This window comes from Pongo abelii, chromosome 11, assembly GCF_028885655.2.
Source record: "Pongo abelii isolate AG06213 chromosome 11, NHGRI_mPonAbe1-v2.0_pri, whole genome shotgun sequence".
NCBI lineage: Eukaryota > Metazoa > Chordata > Mammalia > Primates > Hominidae > Pongo > Pongo abelii.
The window spans coordinates 73,171,299-73,198,709 of record NC_071996.2 but is presented as its reverse complement, the minus strand read 5'-3'; the positions used below and the strand labels follow the sequence as shown (position 1 = coordinate 73,198,709).

Here is a 27,411-nt window from a genome sequence, read left to right as displayed (position 1 = left end):
AAAACCCTAGAAGAAAACCTAGGCAATACCATTCAGGACATAGGCATGGGCAAGGACTTCATGTCTGAAACACCAAAACCAATGGCAACAAAAGCCAAAATTGACAAATGGGATCTAATTAAAGAGCTTCTGCACAGCAAAAGAAACTACCATCAGAGTGAACAGGCAACCTACAGAATGGGAGAAAATTTTTGCAATCTGACAAAGGGCTAAAATCCAGAATCTACAAAGAGCTCAAATTTACAAGAAAAAATCAAACAATCCCATCAAAAAGTGGGTGAAGGATATGAACAGACACTTTTCAAAAGAAGACATTTATGCAGCCAACAAACATATGAAAAAATGCTCATCATCACTGGCCATCAGAGAAATGCAAATCAAAACCACAATGAGATACCATCTCACACCAGTTAGAATGGCAATCATTAAAAAGTCAGGAAACAACAGGTGCTGGAGAGGATGTGGAGAAATAGGAACACTTTTACACTGTTGGTGGGACTGTACACTAGTTCAACCATTGTGGAAGATAGTGTGGCAATTCCTCAGGGATCTAGAACTAGAAATACCATTTGACCCAGCTATCCCATTACTGGGTATATACTCAAAGGAATATAAATCATACTGCTATAAAGACACATGCACACGTATGTTTATTGCGGCACTACTCACAATAGCAAAGACTTGGAACCAACCCAAATGTCCAACAATGATAGACTGGATTAAGAAAATGTGGCACATATACACCATGGAATACTATGCAGCCATAAAAAATGATGAGTTCATGTCCTTTGTAGGGACATGGATGAAGCTGGAAACCATCCTTCTGAGCAAACTATCTCAAGGACAAAAAACCAAACACCGCATGTTCTCACTCATAGGTGGGATTGAACAATGAGAACACTTGGACACAGGTTGGGGAACATCACACACTGGGGCCTGTTGTGCGGTAGGGGGAGGGGTGAGGGATAGCCTTAGGAGATATACCTAATGTAAATGATGAGTTAATGAGTGCAGCACACCAACATGGCACATGTATACGTATGTAACAAACCTGCACGTTGTACACATGTACCCTAGAACTTAAAGTATAATAAAATATATATAAAAGAATGTAAGAATGTGCATATTTATTTCCTTGCATATTAATGGCATAAGAAACTGTTAACAGGGACTTGGGGTAAGGCTTGTGGGAGGAAAGTAATTTTCACTGTATTCCTTTTGTATTGTTTGAAGTTTTTGCTTGCTTTTTAAGCAAGCATGTATTACTTTATATGATATTTAAAAGTTGCTCTTCTCAGGACAGAAAATCATTTTGATTCCTTTCTAATTCAAATAAGCATTGATTGAGAATATTTTAAAATATCCTCACATTTTGAAAGGACTAAGGCATAATTTCTAGCTTCAAAACTGTACAGTAGGCTAGGGTTAGGATCCTTAATAATTAGCCACATTGCAACACTGGAAATTACTGATTTTCTGAACATTAAGTAGTTCAGGCTTTCTTACATGAAAATTGAAACTTGAGCATTTTTCTTTTTAGAACTATATAAGTAAAGGACGTAAGATTTAGATTCTCAGTATTTAGAAGGGTGGAGCCAATTTAAAGGTAGAAATAGTTGGCTTTTGGCTTTTGAAATGAAGGTCGAGAACAACCACCAAGTTGCAAGATTACTTCCTGAGGGTCAGTTGTATGCAAAGCAAATACAAGGGTAAGATCAGCTCCTACATTCAAAGGGTTTAAAATCTAGGGGACAGGTGGGAAAAATAGGTAAATTGTAATACATGGCAGAATGTGACATGTGCTCCAAAACAGGTATGCAATTCAGATTATAAAGGTCATTCCTAGCCAGGCATGGTGGCTAATGCCTGGTGGCTCACGGTGGCCCCAGTACTTTGGGAGGCCGAGGCGGGTGGATCATTTGAGGTCAGTAGTTTGAGAGTGGCCTGGCCAACGTGACGAAATAACATCTCTACTAAAAATACAAAAAAATTAGCTGGGCGTGGTGGCACACGTCTGTAGTCCCAACTATCCGGGAGGCTGAGGCAGAAGAATCACTTGAACCTGGGAGGCGGAGGTTGCACTGAGCCAAGATCATGCCACTGCACTCCAGCCTGGGCACAGAGTGAGACTCTGTCTCAAAAAAACAACAAAAAAAAATCATTTCCAGTTGGTAGTAAGAAAAGGTTTCATATAAGTTGCAGTATTTAATATGGAGCTTAAAATATGTGTGAAAGGTGGGAAAGAAGAGCATCTTGTAAGTTGCCTGAAGGAAGGTGTTATATTAGAAGCGGTGTCATAATAATTTATTGAGCCCTTACTATGTACCAGATACTCCACATGAATTAACTCATTGAATAAAACATAAAATAAACCTATGAAGTAACCTCCTGGGGAGCAGTTCTCCAAGTGTTTCTATACATATGTGACAACTGTTGTCCTGGATTATCTTTTCAAAAATATTTGTATGGTTGGCCGGGCACGGTGGCTCATGCCTGTAATCCCAGCACTTTGGGAGGCCGAGGTGGGTGGATTGCTTGAGGTCAGGAGTTCGAGACCAGCCTGGCCAAGATGGTGAAACCCCATCTCTGCTAAAAATACAAAAATTAGCCGGGCACGGTGGCGGGTGCCTGTAATCCCAGCTACTCGGGAGGCTGAGGCAGGAGAAGCGCTTGAACCCGGGAGGCAGAGGTTGCAGTGAGCCGAGATCAAGCCACTGCACTCTAGCCTGGGTGACAGAGCAAGACTCCATCTAAAAAAAAAAAAAAATTTGTATGGCAAACACCCTGAGAGGCTAGAGATCATGTCTTTCTCCAGTGCAGAGGACAGAGTTGCTTCCTGACTAGGATAATAAAGAAAATGTCTCTCTCCAGGCCAAATGGTGGGCAGGCTTGCTGCAGCCTGTTATGAGACTGAAAGGTTCCTAAGCTCAGGGTTCTTCAACAGTGACACAAATCCACTGTGTGCACAGATCTACTTGGGCCATTTTCCATCTACCCCATGGGATTTGGGGACAAGGGAAACAAATGGGAACATGAAGCTCATGCTGCCTACTGTCCTGTGAATAATAAAGTCTTTTGTCTCTGACATAGGAATCTCATGCCTTCTGCTAGTTTCTGTGAAGATGGGGCAGGCTAACTTGTTAGCTTACAAGCAGGGTAAAATCTCAGACCCTTTACAGTTCTTGACAAAAGTACAATTATTGTCACTATTTATAGAGAAAGAGGCAGAGAGATTTGATGACTTGCCTAAGATAGTTAATAAATGGAAGAGGAACTGACATTCCAGCTCAGGCGCTCTGTCTCTAGAATTGAACTCTTAACCAGTACAGTAAACTCTTATTAATTGGCCTCAGCCTGTTATGTGTCATGGAAGTACAGTCTAAAAGCAAAGTGGAGTTTTGCCTTGAATGTTAGACTGAGGTATTTGTATGAAATTCTTAATGAAGAAGTGTTTTTTTGGTTTGGAAAAAGCAAAGAAATCATGTTGTTTCTTTGTTTGAAACCCTCCAAAGATTTATCATCTCACTTGGAGTAAAAGCCAAAGTCCTTATAAGCCTTATCTCATATTATGGTGGACAGCCTCTAAGGTGGTCCTTTAATGATCCCCACTTCTTGGTATTCACATTCTGTTTAATTCCCTCTCTTTGGGCTTAGTGACTTGCTTCTAATAAACAGAATATGGCAGCAAGCCAGCCTGGCCAACATGGTGAAACCCCGTCTCTATTAAAAATACAAAAATTAGCCAGGCATGGTGGCGCATGCCTGTAATCCCACCTACTCAGGAGGCTGAGGCTGGAGAATTGCTTGAACCTGGGAGGCAGAGGTTGCAGTGAGCTGAGATCACCCCACTGCACTCTAGCTTGGGCAACAGAATGAGACTCTGTCTCAAAAAAAAAAAAAAAAAAAAAAAAAGAATATGGCAGCAGTGATGGGCCATCACTTTAGAGATGAGGTTTCAAAAAGACTGTGGTTTCTATCTTGTGTGCTTTCTCTCACTCTCTCCAGGGGAAGACAGCTTCCATGTGGTAACGCAGTCCTGTGAAGAGTCCCATGTGGTGGGACACATGGTTGGGAGTGAGCTTGGAAGTGGATCCCCAACCCTGGTCCCCAAACTGAGACTTCACATGAGACTGCAGCTCTGGCCAACAGCTTCACTGTAACCTCACAACAGACCTCGAGCCACAAGCACCCAGCTAAGCTGTAGGGAGACCCCCTGAAGCTATTGCTACGGAATAAAAGATGAAATGCTCCTGATGATTATAAATACAAAGTTGCATGCAGGATTGTGTAAAGACAATGCCAGGTTGGACTGCCAGAACGAGCTAACTGCACGTGATGTGCTTCCCCCTGCAGAGAGCCTATGAATGGACGTGCAGTCAGGGAGGTTTCACATCACCAAGATTCTTATTCCAGAAAAGCAGATGTTCATAGCTTTGGGAATGGAATGCGACCCTTGTGGAGAGCCTATAAACGGATGCATGGCGGGGGGGGGGGCCCTGTCCATATGGATAAGATAGGGCTATAAACGTCCTCATCTTGCCATGGCTCTTCTAGGCCTCTTTAGGGTTAAGGCATACTCCCTTCTGAGAATTTCTGGTCTAACTGGTTGTCTAGCTTCACGTCCTGTTTCCATGGATTGTTTGTAACCAGCTTTTGTTGCAACTGTTACTACTGATTAATATCTTGCTAATCATAGGTTATGGAAAGATTGTGTTTCTGTTTTAAGGCTCTGTTAGAAATTACTGATGCACACACTATATTGTAAATTCTTATCTCTGTATACTGTACTTCTACATATAAATGTTATGTTAAAGAATTACTTCATCCCCAAGTGACCATCTCACCTCATAATCAAATGACCCTAAATCCCTCACTAACCTACCCCCACCCTCACTAAACTTAATAATAAATTCTGGTATATCCAGTGCATTGTTGGCACCATGGAACCAGAAGGCGGTGACCCCCTGGACCCAGCTTTCACTATCTTGTGTGTGTCTATTATTTCTCAACCTGCCGATCTGCCTGGGAACAAAGAGAGAGCCCCGTTGCATTGTGGGCTGCTGGCCAGATCCTGAAGATGCATGCAACAACAAGACAGAGAAACTTGCTGAAAAAGCACCATAGCAGGAAACAACTAACACATCCAATCATCAAAAAGAAGAAAAGATCACACTAACACCTTTACAACAGACAATCCAGACAGCCACCCTGAACAACTTGTCTCCAGTGATCCAGGTATGGCTCAACCTCTACCTCCTCCTGATGACACTGATCCTTCTACCCTCTGTCACCCCACAGACTGTTAAAAACTATACATATTGGGCTATATTCCTTTTCCTCCTCTTATTCGAGCCGTGACATGGATGGATGCTCCTATCGAGGTCTATGTTAATGATAGTATTTGGATGCCTGGTTCTGTAGATGATCGTTGTCCTGCACAACCTTCAAAAGACGGAACCCCTTTCAATATCACTTTAGGTTTGAGGTATCCACCTTTGTGCCTGGGACCCACTAATGGATGTCTCTCATTAGATATTCAAACTTGGGCTGCCACACTACCGTCTGGTCACTCTGTCCCTCCTTTAGGACACTTGGTATCAGGGCTCTCATTAAAACCTCTAAGGCAGATCAAAACAGTAATCACTGATTATATTCACACATCCCAATATAAGCCTTTAGGACCTGCGTGTCCTCTCAACTTGTCTTCAAATGCTCACAAATTAATATGGAAAGATTGTGTTAGCTCAGAAGGAACCGTGTTATTTAATTCTTCTCACTACATCATTGTTGATTGGGCTCCTAAAGGTCATATTACTAATGATTGCTCTCAAGGTCACAGAGATTGTCAACATTTTCTCTTTAATATTACTTATCAAAAAGGCAGTGACAACCCTCCCCTATTATATTGTAGATTTAACTCCTTTTTTTCTCTTAAGTGGAAAAGGGCAGGGGTTGCACCTCCAAAGCCAAGGCTCATTGTTCCCCACTTAGGACCTGAACATTCAGAATTATGGAGATTAACAATAGCTATGACTGGTGTGAGAGTTTGGGCTGGAGAAAGTGTTATAAGTAAATCCACCTTGTCACCTCAAAATATATATATTATCTATATGGAGTCCAACAAAACTATACCACTTAAAAGTTGTGTTAAACCACCATATATGTTATTAGTAGGAAAGCTGCATATTAGTTCAAAAACCAACATAATTACCTGTGTTAATTGTTACTTGTATACTTGTATTGACTCATCCTTTAATCAATATCATAGTATTTTAATAGTCAGAGTGAGCCAGAGAAGGTATTTGGCTCCCTGTAGCCTTACATAGGCCTTGGGAATCTTCCCCCTCTATCCATGTTATTAACAATATTCTACAGAAAATTCTTAAAAGGAGTAAACAATTTATTTTTACATTAATTGCAATAATGGCTTGATTGCTGTTACTGTGACTGCTGCTACTGCTGGAGTTGCATTACAGCAATCTATTCAAACTGTTCATTTTGTGGATAAATGGCAAAAAAATTCTACTTGGATGTGGAATTCTCAGGTATTGATCAAAAATTGGCTAATCAAATTAATGATCTAAGACAAACTGTTATATGGATGGGAGACAGAATTATGAGTTTAGAACATAGATTACAAATGCAATGTGATTGGAATACTTCTGATTTTTGTATAACTCCATTTCAATATAATGAGTCTGTTCACAATTGGGAATCAGTAAAATGCCATTTATAAGGAAGTGAAGATAATTTAAATCTTTAGACATAAGCAAGCTAAAAGAACAGATTTTTGAGGCCTCTCAAGCACACTTAACTGCTTTACCTGGTGCTGAAGCTTTAGACGGTATCTCCGAGGGATTATCTAATCTCAACCCCATTCAATGGGTAAAATCTTTGGGAGGATCCACTATCGTTAATTTTGTTCTGTGTATAATTTGTACTATTGGTTTATTGTTCATGTATAAAATTGGAAAAAATATTCTTCAATCCAATTGTGATCAGTGCCAAGCTATGATTGCTATGGTTCAATTAAATCAGAGAAAAGGGGGAGATGTAGGGAGATCCCCTGAAACTATTGCTACGGAATAAAAGATGAAATGCTCCTGATTATTGTAAATACAAAGTTGCATGCGGGATTGTGTAAAGACAATGCCAGGTTGGACTGCCAGAACGAGCCAACAGCGTGTGATGTGCTTCCCCCTTCAGAGAGCCTATGAATGGACGTGCAGTCAGGGAGGTTTCACATCACCAAGATTCCTATCCCAGAAAAGCAGATGTTCATAGCTTTGGGAATGGAATGCGACCCTTGTGGAGAGCCTATAAACGGACGCATGGGGAGGCACCTGTCCATATGGATAAGACAGGGCTATAAACGTCCTCATCTTGCCACGGCTCTTCTAGGCCTCTTTAGGGTTAAGGCATACTCCCTTCTGAGAATTTCTGGTCTAACTGCTTGTCTAGCTTCACGTCCTGTTTCCATGGATTGTTTGTAACCAGCTTTTGTTTCAATTGTTACTGCTGATTAACAGCTTGCTAATCATAGGTTATGGAAAGATTGTGTTTCTGTTTTAAGTCTCTGTTAGAAATTACTGATGCACATACTATATTGTAAATTCTTATCTCTGTATACTATATTTCTACATACAAATGTTATGTTAAAGAATTACTTCATCCCCATGTGACCATCTCACCTCATAATCAAATGACCCTAAATCCCTCACTAACCTACCCCTGCCCTCACTAAACTTAATAATAAATGCTGGTATATCCAGTGCATTGTTGGCACCATGGGACCGGAAGGCAGTGACCCCCCCTGGACCCAGCTTTCACTATCTTGTGTGTGTCTATTATTTCTCAACCTGCCGATCCGCCTGGGAACAAAGAGAGAGCCCCGTTGCATTGCAGGCTGCTGGCCAGATCCTGCAATACTAAGCTGTATCCAGATTCCTAACCCACAGAAACTGTGATATAACAAATGTTTGCCGTTTTAAGCCACTAAGTTTTGGTGTAATTTGTAAGAAGCAATAGATAATGAATACACTTCTCCTCCTACCCTCACTCACTTCCCTCTGTCTACACTGAATTCCTTACTGTTTCTGGAACATACCAGCTTTGCTCCCACTTCAGGACCTTGGCACTGGCCATTCCGTCTTTAGAAAGCTCTTTTCTCAGACAGCTTTGTGCCTCTAGCACACCCTATCCCTCCGTCCTGACTTGTAGGTGCCACCTTCTATACAAGTGATTTTCTTTCTTGTCTGACTTTTCCATTGTCAGCTCCATGGGGCCAGGGATTTTTGCCTGTTTTGTTCACAGCTTTTCCTTCAGTGCCTAGAAGTGGGTTTGGTACATGGTAGGTACTGAGTAAACGTGTGGTGAAGTGAGGGAGGAAGATACGTCTAGAGCTAGATATGTTGGGTTTTAGGTACCTGTGGGATTTTCAAGTGTAGTCACATGTGAAGGCCTGTGGGATTTTCAAGTGTAGTCACATGTGAAGGCAGGATCAGAGAGCAGGGAGCAAAACAGAGGAAAGTGTGATACCGAAACACAGGGAGAGGGACTCCACAGTAGTGAATGCTACAGAGAGGCAGGGAGGTCATTTAATGTAAGAAACAGAAAGTGACTGTAACATTAAATAACATCAGTTTCAAGACTGTGTTGGAGGCGAAAGCTAGATTAGTGAGCAAGGGAGGGAGCGGGAGGTGAAGAAGGGCCAGTAGTAAGAGTTACCTTCCAAGGAATGAGGCTGTGAAGAGTGGAGAAGACAAGACAGTAACGGGTGGAGGGTTCATGCTGGGAGGGAACTTTCTAAAGACAGAAGAGATAGGGCCTGTGAATTCTCTGAGAGTCAGGACTGAGGGGAGTTGTGGCCTTGGTGCAGCAGGACAGAATGTGATAGAAAGCCTTATGCTATAGATGCTGGGCTTTGGACCAGCAGCATCAACATCACCTGGGAGATTGTCAGAAATATGGGATCTCAGTCTGTTCCAGACCTACTGAATCAGAATCTGATATTAAGGTTCCAGATGATCTGTGAGGGCATTAAATTTGAGAAACTCTGGTTAAGAGCACAGCAAAGAGGAGTAAGTGCTGGTGAGAGAAGGAAGAGCAACTTGTTTGTGGAAATGGCAGGGTCAGCTCATGATGGGTACAGGTGGATTTAACATTTGGAAATCCCAGTAGGAAGTAAAGGGAGTTCCTACCTTGCAGCCTCTCCCTACTCCAAAGAGAGCCCAGGAATCCAGATAGTCTGCTGACAATGATGATCCCCATCATAATAGCTACTATGTGTTGAGTAGTGTGCTTTGTGTCAGGTGGCATTCTGGATGCCTTATATAAATTATCTCACTTAATACTCTAGCAACCTTACAAGGTGAGAATTATTATCCTCATTTTGCAGAAAAAAATAAATCACTTAGGTTTATCCAACTAAGAAGCAGAGAGTCGAGCCAGGATTCATTTGGCACCAAAGTCCATGCCCCCTTTGATATGCCCCATTGCTTCTGCTACACCCTAGTGGTAGGGGAGGTGGGAGAGAGAGCATGAGCATTGAAGAGAGGGATGAAATCTTGAAATAGAATGCAGAAGGGGATGGGAATGGGAACTTGTTCGGGACTTGTATTAATCAGGGTTCTCTAGAGGGACAGAACTAATAGGATATACATATTAAGGGGAGTTTATTAAGTATTAACTTACATGATCACAAGGTCCCACAATAGGCCATCTACAAGCTGAGGAGCAAGGAGAGTCAGTCAAGTCCCAAAACTGAGGAACTTGGAGTCCCATGTTCGAGGACAGGAAGCATCTAGCACGGTGAAAGATGTGGGCTGGGAGGCTCGTCTTGTCTTGTCTCTTCCTTTCACATTTTTCTGCCTGCTTTATATTCTAGCCACACTGGCAGCTGATTAGATGATGCCCATCCACATTAAGGGTGGGTCTACCTTTCCCAGCCCACTGACTCAAATGTTAATCTCCTTTGGCAACATCCTCACAGACATACCCAGGATCAATACTTTGTATCCTTCAATCCAGTCAAGTTGACACTCAGTATTAACCATCACAGGACTCAGACTTGGGAGAGTGTTATTGGCCCAGCTAGGACTGGAGATGATGATTTTGTGAGTGGCATCAATCTGCATTAATATGCTTTTTAGCAGTCGTGCTTAGAATCTCAGGTGTGGTAATAGAGAAAGAAGGATTAATGTGGAGCTTGGATGCTCTGGGTAGAGGATGGAAGGACTGAGGTGTGCGTCAGAGTTCAACATAGACTTAAGATATCAAATAGAACAACCTCTTCTGTGAAGTCCCATCAGTGCCAGTGTGAACTTGGATTGCAGGTAGGGGTGGGAACTAAGAGCTGGCAGGCTGGATTGTGTTCAGCACTCCAAACCAGAAGTTGATGGGAGGTTGTTTTCATGCTTCTGAAAAGTCATTGCTGAGAGTGAGTGAGATTAATAGAGATGATCTGGTGTTGGTACACAGAATAGTTTGTGAAAGCTGGAGGGTAGCTGGGAAGTTCCTGCAGAGCTCCAGATGGGTGGTGAGAGAGACTGGAGTATGGCCGTGCTTTCCGCATTACCAGAGTCGCCTGCTCAGGATGGCCAGTCCACACCCTCAGCTGAGTGTTGTTCCTGGTCCCAGTGCTCTGCATGGGCCTCCCCACTTACCAAGGACAGATCGCTTCTGATGCACCCAATCTGTGAGAGCTTATAGTCCTCAAAAAGACAGTGCTTGAGTCTTTCTAAAGTGAAAAAGGAGACATCTTCCTTGGGTCATGCTCTGCTAAGAAAGCTGCACAGTAAGGTTGCTTGTCCTGAAGTATTAGGGAATTTAACAAGGCCTCTCTCTTGTTCACAAGCATGGTCTCTTTCTCCATGCAATACCTGCACTAGGCTAGGTGAGGTAAGATGAGTGCAAATATCAATTGCCATGTTGCACCCAGAATCCTCACTCCCTCTAACTCCTGCCTCCACTGTTACGTGTGGGTCAGTGTGTCAGACTCCTTTTCTCCCTGATGGTGAAATCTGTTTCTTGTTGCTCATTTGATTTTATTCAGTGCCTATTCTGGGCCTGGCTTTTTTCTACACACTGGGGATGTGGTAGTGAACAAAGATCTCTGCCCTTATGGAGTTTAGAAGTTAATGAGGGGCAGACACAATAAACAACAGGGGTAATAAATAAGTGTGGCATATAGAATGTTAGAAAGTGATAGAGATTATTTACACAAAAAAAGGAATCATAAGTCAGGGCACAACGACTAGCCCTGCTGTCCATAAGGCCCTGAGCACTGGCGCTGCCAAGCTTCCTTTCCCAAGATCTGATGACACCTCACACAAACCCCTTAATACAAACACACACTAGGAATGGCCCTTGCACCACCAGGGTTGGCCTGCCCTGTCATGCTCTTTCCTGTAAAATGTTTGGGTTCATGGGAGCTGGACCAAAGAGTGGAACAGGTGACAGACAAGACAATGCATTAGATTATGCTAACTGGTGGGAGTGCAGATTTTTAGGGAGGGGGTGGCTGAGTCCAGGCTCTCCTATTGTGCCCAGGTATCAAGAGAAGGTGTGGCCAGGCAGTCCACTGTTGCTCTATGAGTAGGACTCAGTGTCCCTGAGAACTGACCTGGAGATCCATTAGGATGCTATAGACAACATATTTTTCTATTTTTTGAGAAGCATTTTTGGGCCAAGGAAGAAATGGAATTCAAAAATTGATCTGTGAAGTTTCTACATTTGGATGTAGGTCCACACAGGAGGAAAAACCCTGCTTCAGTCTATTCACTTGTAACAAAGCAAAATAAAGCCATAAACTCCTCATTGAAGCTATAGGGAGGGAGAAACTGACAAGTTCCCTATGAACAAGAGATGGTGTATAGAAATTAATTGTGCTATACCCATGGTTGCTATTTTCAAAGATTTATGAAATGTTACTGCTAGTCTTTTTAACATGCTGTCTTCTTTTTATTTTATTGAATGCAGTAGTAGGAGGCTTTTGAATTCTCCTGCCTGGTCCTCTCCCATCCCCAGGAATATAACTTTCAAGGAGAAAACACTGAACTACTCCTGATTTCATTTCCAATCTGTAGAATTCCCACTGTCCCCACTGTCCTCAACACCCGCATTTTGTGCAAATTTTTTTTCACACACATTTTACACATTTTACATGAAGCTTTGCTGCAATAAGTGTTATTCCAGGGGCTGGTCTTTGGGGATTCTATTTTATCAAAATGACTCTGGCCCTTGCCCTTTAAAAAAACAAACAAACAAAAGAGCCCAATCATTGTTGATAGAATATTTACTTAAAAACATTACCCCAATCATGGGTTAAACATACTGCTTCTACATGATGGATGTTATGTAAGTAATTTTGAGGCAGAGTGTTTTTAATCTGCCAAATCTCTGCTTCATAAGGATCTAGGTGGTGCCCCTCCAGTTGCCGAGGGGGCTGACCTGCTAATCCCATCCATCTCAGAACATGGTTTGTTCGTAATCCTGATGAATTTGCCATGCCTTTCACTGGGGTAAATCTGAATCCTACTTGGACGTTAATGAAGCACCAGCCATGCTTATCTTTCTTCCCAAAAAGAACAGACTCAATGGCTCCTCTGGTCTCATGGATCTGCAACTACTTGGTTCAGAGACTATTCTCTTTTCCATGATAGTATAGCTTTGGAGAATATTAATATATTTCCAGCTCTGTGTCCATGTATTGAGAATTATATAAACTAGCTTCACAGTATATAAATTGCTCAATAATTAGAACAAGCATCTCACACCAAAATAAGCAATTCAAATTTCATCTACTACCCAAATGCGAAATCCTCAAGAGTGCTGAGTTATGAAATTATGCAAACACAGAAATGAGCATTTTAAAAGTTCTCAACTGATAAAAAGTACTGTACTCTGTTGGTTTTTCCTGGGTATGCTTTAGTAATAGTAAGTAATAATTAGCACAGATATATTCCATCAAGTAGGATGTAGTGGGAAGTAGGAAGTTATTTAAATTCATTTGAGAAAGCTACCATAACTGGGAAAAGAAACATATGTAGGTAACTCATGTCAGCTTTTAAAGGCCTATAGTGAGTTTTTGTTTAGAACTTGATAGAAAATTACTTGACTGCCTGATAGAGGGTAATCAATTTTGATAACAGAGCTTGGACTTGCTATATAAACATAAGGATCTCTATCTTGGCCTCTTCTGTAAATCAGCTAATTCAGCAATTGAACATGATGAATACACTGGAAATAAAATTCTTTTTTTTTTTTTTTTTTTTTTTGAGACAAAGTCTTGCTCTGTGGTCCAGGCTGGAGTACAGTGGCATGATCTCAGCTCACTGCAAGCTCAACCTCCCAGGTTCACGCCATTCTCCTGCCTCATCCTCCCAAGTAGCTGGGACAACAGGTGCCCGCCACCATGCCTGTCTAATTTTGTTTTTGTATTTTCAGTAGAGACGGGGTTTCACTGTGTTAGCCAGGATGGTCTCGATCTCCTGACCTCGTAATCCACCCACCTCGGCCTCCCAAGGTGCTGGGATTACAGGTGTGGGCCACCATTCCTGGCCTTGGAAATAAAATTCTTGAGGGGGGCATTGGTTGTTTGACCTGTCTAACATCTCTACCCCTCTGCTGTGGTGAGAGTCTTCTCTTTCCTTTGCAGGCATTTGGATGTGGCTGATCCCCCCAGTCTGCCTCTTTCCAAATCAATTTGAACACATGGCCAGGGCCTGGCCCCCCTTTCCCCACCCAGAGTGATTAATTAGTTCAAGAGTGGGCACAGGACCTAGGCAGAGCTGAAGTTCCTCTAGGAGATCTGAGATATGGACACTGGAAGAGGAACAGCTCTTTGTCTTTTGGGATCTTGAGTTCTACTTCACGGATATAGGCTCAGGGCTGGCAGTGGCCACCTTAACCAGCACTGATAATGTCACCTGCTGAGAATAAGCAGCACTGAACCATAGGAAGACAGAAACAGCAGCCTAATGACATCATTGGACCCCAATAAATTGTCTTTTAGTCTACGCTAGTTTGACATAGATTTTTTCTGGTTCTTGTATTTAAATGAGTTCTTACAAATAAGTAACTTACATAGTTGTCTCTCTTCCTGCTAATCATCAACAATTTCACTCCACACCTGCACACAGTGAAGGGCACATAGGGATTGTTAGCAACAGAGGTCTGCGGTATGAACATCTTGGATGGGTCTAGTATATCATGTATTAGGCCATTAGGTCCTTTTGAGCCACTAAAAATGTATGGAGATTCCTGAAGGAATGCCTGCTTATATGACGTGTGTGTGTGTGTGTGTGTGGTATGTATATGTGTGAGTGTGTACATTTGTGTATAGTTTTCCATTATGTTAATGTTAGCTAGAGGTGAAACAAGCTAAGTATGCCAGTATAATGTGTGGGGCACCCATTTCTCATTAATGAAGTAAACAGTGGTATTTGTGTAGAAGTATGGGCAAGGAACTCAGCAAGCACGTGGGTCATTTCCCACCTACATCAGAAGAAACATGAAAGAGCAACTCTTAATTACAACCAAATATTAGCTTTGGCTCCTGGGAACTCATCATCCCATCTCAAGGTCTGTATTTATGAAAATTTAAGCAATGTCTTAAAACATGTTAATTTGTTCTTTGTTTATTTCTTTCCCTGACAGATTAATTTATTCCAAGGGACTTTGGTTCTCAAGCGCTAATATATCGATTGGGCCCATGTACGACATAGCTAACAGCCTGGGGAGGAGATTTTGATGGAAAACAAAAGTCTTTCTTGTAGTTTTCCTTAGGTAATTAACTTTACATTGTGGGCCCTGGACTGCTTCCAGTTTTCTCTGGATTTGCATCCCTGAGTTTTAGATCAATGGTTAATTTCATGAGATGCTGGAAGCGCTGAAACACACACACATTCTGTCTTTCTCTGTCTGTCTGTCTCTCTTTCTCTTTGGGCTTGAATAAGCCAGTTGAAGCATACTGGGACCATGAGCAAAGTTATATGTTTTTTTTTTCCTGTTGGATGATGTCTTTCTGAGCACATCTATGCAAAGGACATTTAAACGGTAACAAGAATCTGAAGTACCACCTCTGGAGAAGCAAAGGAGAGGATAAGAGAAATGCTGTTTATCATTAATGGGAACTTCTCTTGGTTGCCTTTTGGATCCTTCAATCTTGTATAATCCCATTGGGAAGTCAAAGTAATGCTTACAAATTACCATCCTTTTAATGTCTATTAATTGATTATCAGTTCTTTTGTTGCCCATGAACTGTACTCAGAAGTCTGTGGCACTTACATATACATATCTGTATCTTGTAGAAAGAGAAGGTACATAGCAAGTAAGTAATAAAATTACCCCAGAATCCATATGCTCCCAAACCATTCTGATGTCTGTAACTATTCTTTTTTTTTGAGATGGAGTCTCACGTTGTCACCCAGGGTGAAGTGCAGTGGCCTGATTTCGGCTCACTGCAACCTTTGCCTCACCTATAACTATTGTTTACATCATGGGATTAACTTAGAATAGGAAACCTCCAGAAGTGTACCTGTCCCTAAATTTCAGGCAACTTCATAAGCATTTCTGGATTTTGTCTATAGGTATCCTTTAAAGTGTACAAATTTAAAACAGAACATCAAAAGTCAGTGACCCCCAATTACATTACTTCTCCTTCACAAAACATATCTTTCAAATCAACAAGCAAAGGAGAGGGATTTCTATTATACTTTAGAATTCCTGATTTCTACAAACTTTGTTCCTTTACCTAGAGTGTCTACTAAATAAAAGAAACCTACATTATTATAAAATGCTAAATACAGGTCAGAACACTAATGTAGGTATTTTTACCACATAATATTGCATTTATGAATAGGCTAAATGGCATAAGCCTAGTCCTATTTACTGCTAGGATATATATTAATAATTAAAATGTAGCTAACTACTACCAGGTGAAAACAGTAGCTGCTCAGGCTAACTGTGATAGACTGTATTACTTTTACACTAAATATTTGTGTTCCTATCCCTGAAGTGCCTCTCCCAGCAGAAAGATTCACTTCTCTACCCTGCTGAATTCAGGAATGGTCGTGAAACTTCCTTTGGCTAGTGAAATGTGGGCCAAAAGGATATGTGTATTTGTAGATAGAAACTGGAGTGTGGTTTGCCAAGTCTCTGCCATAACCCCCAGGATGATCTAGATGAAAACTGCTATTATCAGCCTGAGGTCTGGAGTGAAGAGGACACAGAGCAGAGCCACAGCTGACCCACATAGTATAGCACAAATACGAAAGAAACCTTGGTGGTTGTAAGCCACGAAGTTGTGGGGATTCTTTATTTCCGCATCATAATCTAATCTATCCCTACTGATACAATAGCTTAAACTAAATATGTACACTTTATTAGTTTGTACCTTTTGAAATTGTTGTTTGGTAGTAACAAACTATCTAATAGCAACAATCTCATACAATTTGACTTATTATAACTGAGAAAAATAGGAATATAAATTTCTACTCATGAATGCTTTCCCTCCCAGACGATAATTACTTATTAAGAGAAGAGCATATTTATTACTTGTATTTTATTTTATTTTATTTTATTTTTTGAGACAGAGTTTCACTCTTTTGCCCAGGCTGGAGTGCAATGGCGCTATCTGGGCTCACAGCAACCTCCACCTCCTGGGTTCAAGCGATTCTCCTCCCTCAGCCTCCCCAGTAGCTGGGATTACAGGCATGTGCCACCACGCCTGGCTAATTTTGTATTTTCAGTAGAGACAGGATTTCTCCATGTTGGTCAGGCTAGTCTTGAACTCCCAACCTCAGGTGATCTGCCTTCCTCGGCCTCCTAAAGTGCTGGGATTACAGGTGTGAGCCACCGCGCCCAGCCTGTATTTTATTTTTATAAGGAACACCATAGCAGAGTTAGAGAAAATGTCACAAATATTTACGCATTCCTAAATCCACAGCAACCCTCATCATTGATTGAATGTCCTCCATGTGTCACTTTCTAGGAATGTATTAGGTGGGCAAGACAGACATGACTCATACCTTCATGGAGATTTCATTCATTCTAGTGATGGAGTTCAACTATAAACAATAATTGCAGGCTAGGAAAAGAATAGGTTGTTTTAAGTCAAAATTACAGAGGAAAAGGAACTCGAAGATATGGTGGTGGGTGATGGCCTCTCTGAAGAGTTGATGGTTGAGGCCTGAAGAATGAGAAAAGTGTTCTAGGCTGAGAGGACAGCATAATGCAAATGCCATCTCCACGTCCTGGAGGCAGATCAGATCTGCCCAGTGCAGCTAGAATGTAGTGAGGAAGGGGATCATGATGTGAGGTAAAGCTGAAGAAATGGAGTACGGACATGTCATACAGAGCTTTGATGGCCAGGGAGGGTGTTTGAATTTTTTTTTAAGTCAGTGGGAAGCTATGGAAGGAAAATGTGAAGAAAAAGACATGAAGCAGTTTATTTCTTCAACACTGATCACTGTCTCTGGTGGGAGTCCCATATACGTACTGACACAAGAGGGGAAGTGAGGGGGCCAGTGAGGAGGCTACTACAGGTAAGAGGCGATGGTTATCTAGACCAGGGTTGTGGCAGTTAAGAGGAAGAGAAACGGACAAAATCAAGATGTACGCAGAAGGCCAAAACAGAACTTGTTGATGCGCTGGATGTGGAAAATGAGGAAAAGGAGACCAGCAAGAATGGCTTCCAGACTTCTGGCTTGAATCCTTGGATGGACGTTGGTGCCACTTCTTTTTTTTTTGAGATGGAGTCTCACTCTGTCACCCAGGCTAGAGTGCAGTAGCATGATCTCAGCTCACTACAACCTCTGCCTCCCAGGTTCAAGCAATTTTCCTGCCTCAGCCTCCCAAGTAGCTGGGATTACAGGCACCCGCCAGCAGGCTTGGCTAATTTTTTTTGTATTTTTAGTAGAGATGCGGTTTTACCATGTTGTCCAGGCTGGTTTTGAGCTCCTGACCTCAGGTGATCCACCCCCATCGCCTCCCAAAGTGCTGGGATTACAGGCGTGAGCCACCGTGCCCGGCCAAACATGATGCCACTTATTAAAACAGGAAATACCAAGGGAGGATTAAGGTTTTCAAGATGTGAGGGGATCAAGAGTTCAGTTCTGGACATGCTAAGCATAGGATACCCTGGAAATATCTGAGTGGAGATATCAAGTAGGAAGCTCTGTGTGTGTCTGAAATCCAGAGAAAAAATCTGGGCTGGACATATGAACTGGGGCATCATCAACACATCAGTGGAATTTCAGGCTTGGAGAATAAATGTAAAGGGAGAAGAAAAAAGGTTCTCTGATGCCTGACGAACGCTGGCATTTAGAGGTTTGGGAGGAAACAAAGAGCAGCCATGAGGCTGGGGGGAAGCCAGAAGGGTGAGTCTTCACAGAAGCTGAGAAGAGAGTGGTTTAAGAAAACCATGGGTCAGCCTTGTCAAATGCTGCTGAGAGGTGGAATGAGAAAAGGACAGAGAAGACCCTCTGGATCTGGCAACCTGGAGGTCTTTGGCAACCCTGATAATGTGTTTCAGGAGAGCGATAGGACCCAAAGGAGTTCTCTAGGGGGAAATATAGATAACAGGTACAGTAAAAAATGTTTCAAAATTTGGCTAAGAAGGGGATAAGAGAAGAAGTGTGAGGGAGGAGAAGCCTAAATTAACTGAGTGTTTATATTAAAGAGAGGCTGTGAAAAATCCTGGAAGTGATTGAGTTTACCTGGAAGCTACCAGATTGTTTTCTACCATCAGCAAAAATGGAGACTTGAGAACTAGCTAACTTGCTATACATGTGCACAACTGCATTGTGTGACCTGTTTCTGGAATACCATGTTCCTTAAGGGTCACCTTCTCTTCTACTTTCTTTTCCCACATTTCTGGAAGGAAATGGTTTGGGTTGCATTATTATAGCTTTTCTATCCCTGCTTTGTCTTTTTTTTGTTGCTTAAGTTCTGAATGATATGCAGTCACTGAAGAATGTTCTTCTGTTTCAGAAAGAATTATTGTTACTCTCTAACTCAAAGGTGCTGACCTAGTTGGTTTCTGTATCTGTTGATAGAGTTCACTTCCCTGTTAGCTTAAGGGTCATTAAATGACGGTAAAATTTCATTATAAATTTTATTTTTAAAATGTTTAATTAACAGTTTTAATTGAAAAAATTCCCACACTTTAGGTATAGGAAAAAAGTTAAACAGCACCAAAGATTATGGAATAAATAAGTCCTCCCCAGAACCCTAGCCCTTGCTCCAGAGGAAACTGTTGCCATTACTATCTTGTGTGAACTATTCTATATACACACAATTCTAAGGCTACATCTCCTGCCTGTGAAACAAAAATAAAAATAAAAACAAAACCCTCAAATGTGAGCATATTTACACACTCTGTGCTTTGCTTTTTTCATATTTCAATATAACACGGAGGCTTTTGCATAAAGTCAAGCATTGCTTAACAACGAGGATATGTTCTGAGAAATGTGCCATTAGACAATTTTGTCTTTGTTGGAATAACCTACAGTGTACTTACACAAACATAGATGATATAGTCCATCAGACACCTAAGCTATATGTTATAGCCTGTTGCTCTTAGGCTGCAAACCTGTATAGCATGTTCCTGTACACAATACTGTAGGCAATTATAACACAGTGGTAAAAAAATTGTGTATCTAAACATATGTAAACTTAGAAAAGGTACAGCAAAAATAGGGTATTATAATCTTATGGGACCACCATCCTACATGTGGTTCACTGTTGATCACAACATTGTTATGTGGTCCGTGATGATATAGCTGTCTCATTCTTATTCATGGTTCCATAGTATTCCATTTTATGGATGTGCCATCATGTTAACAAATTTCTACTGATGAATATTTATGTTTTTCTAAGCATTTTAAAACCAAACCAAAAATTTTCTTGAATGATTACACAAAACCTTTGCCTAAAAACACACAAAATCTTTACCCAATATGAAGTAGACAACTGTCATCCTAAATCCCAAAGACGGTTGGATTGGGAATAACTACTGTTTTCCTGTTTTGTGGTGAAAAAAAGGTGGCTGATGTTTGTGTGACTCTTTCATCTATGAAATCTGGGGATATCAGTGACACTAATCTATGCCATAGGAATAATGAGAAGAGAAAAAATATGAAAGTTTTAAGACTTTTAGAAAAACAATCTTTCAGAATAAAAAATATTTTATGGGCTATCAAATGGCTTATATAGCAAATGCATAGTATTTTGTATTTCCTTAGATAATAATATGCTACTAGATTTTTTTCAAAATAGCAATGTTTCCTAAAGATGCTTTCTTTCACACTTATATGGACAATTAATATTTTCAATTTCAAACAATACTAAGACTTCTATGGGTGGGGGTGGATTTCATGGACCTAGGTAATGTATTCTGAGGGTGCTTAAAGTGCCCACAGGCCTTCCCCTAGTGTCACCACTGATTTCAGGGGCAGGGAAGTGGAGATTTTAGGAAAATAAAGTTTATGAAGGTTTGGAAGTTTTTTTTTGTTTGCTTGTTTATTTTTTTTGTGAGACAGAGTTTCGCTCTTGTTGCCCAGGCTGGAGTGCAATGGTGCGATCTTGGCTTACTGCAACCTCTGCCTCCCAGGTTCAAGTGATTCTCCTGTCTCAGCCTCCTGAGTAGCTGGGACTACACAAGCATGCACCACCATGCCTGGCTAATCTTATATTTTTAGTAGAGACAGCGTTTCTCCATGTTGATCAGGCTGGTCTCGAACTCCCGACCTCAGGTGATCCACCCGCCTTGGCCTCCCAAAGTGCTGGGATTACAGGTGTGAGCCACTGCGCCTGGCAGAAGTCATTCTTAAAGATTTTGTCTTTTATCCCATGGGCTCTGGAGAGACATTGGAGCTTCTGATCAGGAGGATGACATATAGTAATCGGCAGTGGCATGCAGAATAATTTAGAGGAGAGAGTGAAAGAAGAGAATCAAAAAGGACATTATAATAGTCCAACTGAGGTGAGGAAAGCCTTGGCTGGAATGGGAACAGCAGAAGCAAAAAGTAAAAAGGACCTAAGAGTGAATTTAACTTTTTTTCCTGCCCTAGCACACTTGAGAAGACAAATCCTATTAACAGTGATTCACTCTGTATTCAAAACTTTGTTATAAGGGCAGCAGAAAACCCAAATTAAAAGGCTAAGCTATTACAGTATATTGGTACAAATCATTAAACTATATAAAAACAAGGAAGGGTAATGTTACAGAGCGGAGAGGGTGAGGAGGCTGTGCCTGGCTCCCACTCTCACAGCCACTGCAGTACATTGAGCTCCATAGAGACAGTGCTGGGGCAAGTGAGAGCTGGACGGGCACTGGGCGACTCTGTGCCTTGCTGAGGAAAAATAACTCAACATGGGCAAAGGAGACCCTAAGAAGCCGAGAGGCAAAATGTCATCATATGCATTTTTTGTGCAAACTTGTCGGGAGGAGCTTAAGAAGAAGTACCCAGATGCCTCAGTCAGCTTCTCAGAGTTTTCTAAGAAGTGCTCAGAGAGGTGGAAGGCCATGTCTGCTAAAGAGAAAGGAAAATTTGAAGATATGGCAAAGGTGGACAAGGCCCATTATGAAAGAGAAATGAAAACCTATATCCCTCCTAAAGGGGAGACAAAAAAGAAGTTCGAGGATTCCAATGCACCCAAGAGTCTCCTATGGCCTTTTTCCTGTTCTGCTCTGAGTATTGCCCAAAAATCAAAGGAGAACATCCTGGCCTGTCCACTGGTGATGTTGCGAAGAAACTGGGAGAGATGTGGAATAACACTGCTGCAGATGACAAGCAGCCTTATGAAAAGAAGCCTGCCAAGCTGAAGGAAAAATACGAAAATGATACTGCTACATACCGAGCTAAAGGAAAGCCTGATGCAGCAAAAAAGGGAGTTGTCAAGGCTGAAAAAAGCAAGAAAAAGAAGGAAGAGGAGGAAGATGAGGAAGATGAAGAAGATGATGATGAATAAGTTGGTTCTAGCCTAGTTTTCCTTGTCTATAAAGCATTTAACCCCCCTGTATACAACTCACTCCTTTTAAAGAAAAAAATTAAAATGTAAGGCTGTGTAAGATTTGTTTTTACACTGTACAGTGTCTTTTTTTGTACAGTTAACACACTACCAAATGTGTCTTTAGATAGCCCTGTCCTGGTGGTATTTTCAATAGCCACTAACCTTGCCTGGTACAGTATGGGGGTTGTAAACTGGTATGGAAATTTAAAGCAGGTTCTTGTTGGTGCACAGCACAAATTAGTTATATATGGGGATGGTAGTTTTTCATCTTTAGTTGTCTCTGATGCAGCTTATATGAAATAATCGTTGTTCTGTTAACTGAATACCACTCTGTAATTGCAAAATAAAAAGTTGCAGCTGTCTTGTTGACATTCTGAATGCTTCTAAGTAAATACAATTTTTTTTATTAGTATTGTTGTCCTTTTCATAGGTCTGAAATTTTTCTTCTTGAGGGGAAGCTAGTCTTTTGCTTTTGCCCATTTTGAATCACATGAATTATTACAGCGTTTATCCTTTCATATAGTTAGCTAATAAAAAACTTTTGTCTATGCACCCTGGATATCACAATGGGGGTAAAGTTAAGTTGAGATAGTTTTCATCCGTAACTGAAAATCCAAAATCTTGATCAGTTAAGAAATTTCACATAGCCCACTTATATTTACAAACTGATGAGTAATCAATCTACTGACAGCATGGGATTATTAGAAGCAAACATTTTGAAAGTCTGTCCTTAAAGGACTAATAGAAAAGTATGCTTTATCCTTTACACGAAGACTCTATTCTTTTAACTCCCATTACCATGTAATGGCAGTGATATTTTGCAGTTCCCACATTAAAGAAGACCTGAGAATGTATCCCCAAAAGCATGAGCTTAGAATATAAGACTGCCAAATTAAATTTTTTGTTGACATTAGTCTCAGTGAAGACTACGAAAATGCTGGCTATAAATGTCTTTTCCCATTTATCTAAATATGGACTGCTCAGGAAATGAGACTTTCCATTAAAAGTATTTTTAATTAATTGGGCCAGCTTTTAAAATGGGGTATATTTTCCCATATTATGGTTTGCCCCTTTATAAATCCAAGTAGATAGGAGGAAGGAAGACACTTAAACTTTGCATTTCGGTATGAATTATTCAATTTATTTGAATGATTTTTCTTTACAAAGCCCAAACTCATTCATTAGTCATGTTTATCTGCTTAGCAGTTTAGGGAACAATTTGGTAATTTTGTGGTTTCCAGATTATCGTTTTCTTGAAGTGCCAGTATTCTAAAATGGCGTTCTTATAATTGTACATGCTTTTATGATGGAGTGTTGTTTTGTTATATAATTTTGACTTGGATTATTTCCATTTGCATTTGTTTATGTAATTTCAGGAGGAATACTGAACATCTGAGTCCTAGATGATACTAATAAACTAATAATTGCAGAGTTAAAAAAAAAAAAAAGGAAGGGCTTATCTTCAGAGTTCTCTATTGTTTACATCCAGTGGACCATTTTTGCATTCCTTCATTAGTGCCTTCCCAGAGCCATCACTTCCATAAGAAGCAAGGCAAGATCTCCAGGAAGGGAAAATAATCAACAATCATGGCTGACTTATGAATTTAATAATTTTTGCTAGATAAATCCTAGATAGTTTAAAGATAAACATTTTAAGGATATTTGTATTAAATCTAAATATTAAAAAATTTGAAAAATGATAAAAGCAAATATGGGTGAATATTTAATCACAGGATGGGAAAGACTTTTCTAAGCATGAGACTAAGGGCAAGCACTCTAAAATATTGAGCTGAGTACATCAGAAAGAACTTTTTTTGCTGTTTTTCTGAGACAGAGTTTCACTCTGTCGCCCAGGCTGGAGTGCAGTGGCACAATCTCGGCTCACTACAACCTCCACCTCCCAGGTTCAAGCAATTCTTCTGCCTCAGCCTCCCAAGTAGCTGGGATTACAGGCGCCTGCCACCATGCCTGGCTAAGTTTTTGTATTTTTAGTAGAGATGGGGTTTCACCATGTTGGCCAGGCTGGTCGCTAACTCCTGACCTCAAATGATCTGCCTGCCTTGGCCTCCCAAAGTGCTGGGATTACAGGCAAAAAAATCCCTTTTAACAGTAAAAACAAACAAGTGATAAATAGAAAAAAAATACTTGTAACAGCTATATTTGACAACAGATTACTGTGCCTAATATGTAAAGAGCTACTACAAATCTTTGGGAGTAATAGATTTTCTACCCAGAAAATAAAACAGATTGTATACACCTTCTGAAATGCCTCTCCTTTGATGTAACTGCCTGGAGTATTGTCAAATGGGTGCTACCAGTACGAACAGTATTCTATGCTTTAGCTTGATGTAGTCCTTACTACTGGGTGGTACAGAGATAAAGAATGACTAGGAACACAATGAGGAGTGAGGGAGAATGTCCTGTAGGGTGAAATGAAGACAGGATGGGTGGAACACTGAAGAAAATGAACACAGAAATACAAAAGCTATTTTTCAAGCCATACAGCACTCTGAGAAGTATGTAAAAGCATCTAACACACTGGGCCTGACCTGCAGTAGGCACTTCATTAAATGTGCATTGAATTTAAGCAGAGGCATGAAAGGACTTGAGGCAAAGAGGCAGGACCTATTTCTAACAATAATTGTAATTATAATTACGATAATGGTTAACTATAGTTTTATAGCTTACTAGGTACTAGATTCTTAGCTTAGCTCTGGACATGGGTAATTTCATTTAATTCCCGTAACAACTCTGAAAGATTTGTACTGTTATACCATTTTATAGATTCTGAAACTGAAGCCCAGGACCCCTTAACCCAAGTTCACATAACTAGGAAATGGCTTGTTGATACAAATTTGGGCCATGTAAGTCCAGAGCCCACATCCTTACAACTACACTCTGTGTCCTTACTGCCATCCCTCACCAGCAGGTAGACACCACATGTGGTCTCAACGGACTCAGGTCTGTGGCCTGTAGCCATAGCGTGGTTCTTAGTATAAAGGCTGCAGTTCTGAATTTCCACACAGGAGAGCTGGATTCCCCAAGGGCCATGAAGTGTCAGACTAAGCTGGAAGGCTGAGAGATTCAAAAAGGAAAAGTTGCCACAAAATAAATGATCTTTTCGGCCTTCTAATCATTCTAATCGTAGTTTCCAGTGACCAAACTGCATTCTGTTTATTCAGATGGAGGCAGGCCGTGGTGCCAAGCACTGTGCATTGCAGAGGAATTCGTTCGTGAGGCCCTTTGATGTCTCATGAATCCCAGGAACAGCCGGCTGAAGCAGGCAGAGCTGCTTTGTGTTTATGCCTCTAAACAGAACCATTTGAATACACAGACCAAAAGACCTGGTCCAAGAGCACTGCATTTTCTCCAATAGAGTGATTCATTGTGAATGTCTTCATTTTGGACACTGGAGTTGCATGTGAAACCATATGCTTTAAATTAAAAGCACACTAAGCAAATCACAAGTTTCTCAAGATGGTGCTTAAAGTCTGTTTTGGCATCTGTTCGTTGCCAAAAGACCCATATGATCCTGTAATTAAACAACAGATATTTTCTGGAAAATCAATCATTTTAGCTGTCCCCAAATGCTATAATTATGTTTAGGTGCTATGTTGAGAAATAGGTTGCACAACTAGACCCTTTTAGAATTGTTTGTTCCCTACTCTGATATTGTCCTGATCTTTCTCTAGCCATCTTATTCTAATTCATTGTATTAGAATGTGAAGCTTTTTAGTTAAGTGAGCAACAAACAGCAGAACACAGGGCCAGAAATGTTGGCAACAGAGGCACTAATAATAGATATTATTATATCTACTTGTCCAGAAGATTCATTCACCTTGAGGATAATACCACAGTCATATAGGGTTCATGACTGTAGTCATCAGAAACTGAGACCATCTTTTCTTTTTTTTCCCCTAACCACTAGACAGGGTGGGAACAATTGAGACCACCTTATGCAAAAAGGAAATTCACTGGAAGGAAGTCAGGGACTCATAGAATTGATGGGAGGGTTGAGAACCCAGCATGGACAATAGGCAGGATCCAGGGGTACTCTGGAGGGCCAGGCAATACAAACAGGCCTTGCTGCTGTTGTTCTCCAACCTCCACATCTCCTTGCTTGGCTGGCTGCAGAGTCTGGGAGGAGTACCAGCTTGGCAGGGCTTCTTTTTTTTTTTCTTTTGAGAAGGAGTCTCCCTCTGTTGCCCAAGCTGGAGTGCAGTAGCGCAATCTCGGCTCACTGCAACTGCCTCCCGGGCTCAAGCGATTCTCCTGCTTCAGCCTCCTGAGTAGCTGGGATTACAGGTGTGCCACCATGTCCGGCTAATTTTGTTTGTATTTTAGTAGAGCCGAGGTTTCACCATGTTGGCCAGGCTGCTCTCGAGGCAGGGCCTCTTTCAAGGGTTTGTTCCATGGTGGCTCTGTAGTGGGAGAGAGACAACATGGAGCCTACTTCCCACCTAGACAGTGAGATTTCCCAAAGAAGACAGGGATGCTGAGAGTAGGGCAAAGTAAATGTTGGACAGCCCAGAATTCTGGCACTACACTCCTGAAACAGAGATTCCCCACCCCAGCCATATTTTCCTGCCTAAGCAGAAAAATGTGTAGACAGAAAACCAACTTCATGAGGGTCAAGAAGAGGTGAAGATAGTACACCTAGTTAGAAGGGGCTAGGCTGCTCAAAGAGACTCCTTTTCTGAAGGAATCTAAGCCTATTTTACAGGCCTGTGGCTGGTGACTATGTGTGTTAAGAACAATGGCTTCTTTCACCTAATTCAGCTTGGAGGTTGCTTTCTACAAAATGCACCATTTCTTATCCCCTTAAAGGGCCTTCTCTAGGCCCTGGGGGGCAGCGAGAGGTTTGTAGGGTAGTGGTGGTTTGGGGGCAGAGGGTGGAAAAAGAACAGAGGAAGAGTTGCCTATTTAAATGAGTTTTTCTTCCCCCTATAAACCTTATGGGTGGGAGAAAACATGTAGTCAGAATTAAGGAATTTATGGCCAAATCAAGTCCAATTATGAATGTGTGGTAATGCGTAGGTATGTGGAACATTTAGAAACATCGTTCTGCACGATTTACGTTGTACTCTGAGGCCCAGATAAACTCAGGTAAAAGCCAGCTCTGGTGAGGAGAAAGCAGAGGGGCTGGAAATGGTAACAGTCAAACAGGGACCACCTACCAGGTAAGGGGCTCACGGGCCAGTCCTCTCCAGGGCCTCTACCTGAAGTGACAGCTTTTGGGGGAGTTCAGGTAGGGGTGCCCTTCAGAAAGGTTGTGATGGGACTTGAATTATTTGCAGTTTTACAACAAACCCAGCCAGAATCACAAACAGGCTAATTAGTACTTCAAATTTTTTTTTCCTTTTGGCCAGAAACTAACTTACTCTGTGTGGTAAC

The 27,411-nt window shown here is 41.3% G+C and overlaps 1 protein-coding gene and 1 pseudogene across 2 annotated transcripts in view; one reads left to right on the top strand and one right to left on the bottom strand.

Moving 5' to 3' along the window:
• MYO3B (myosin IIIB) overlaps positions 1–27,411 on the bottom strand; it is a 460,851-nt gene that overhangs the window by 30,773 nt on the left and 402,667 nt on the right. The window lies entirely within an intron of this gene.
• Positions 21,287–22,367, top strand: LOC100432132 (high mobility group protein B1-like; annotated as a pseudogene).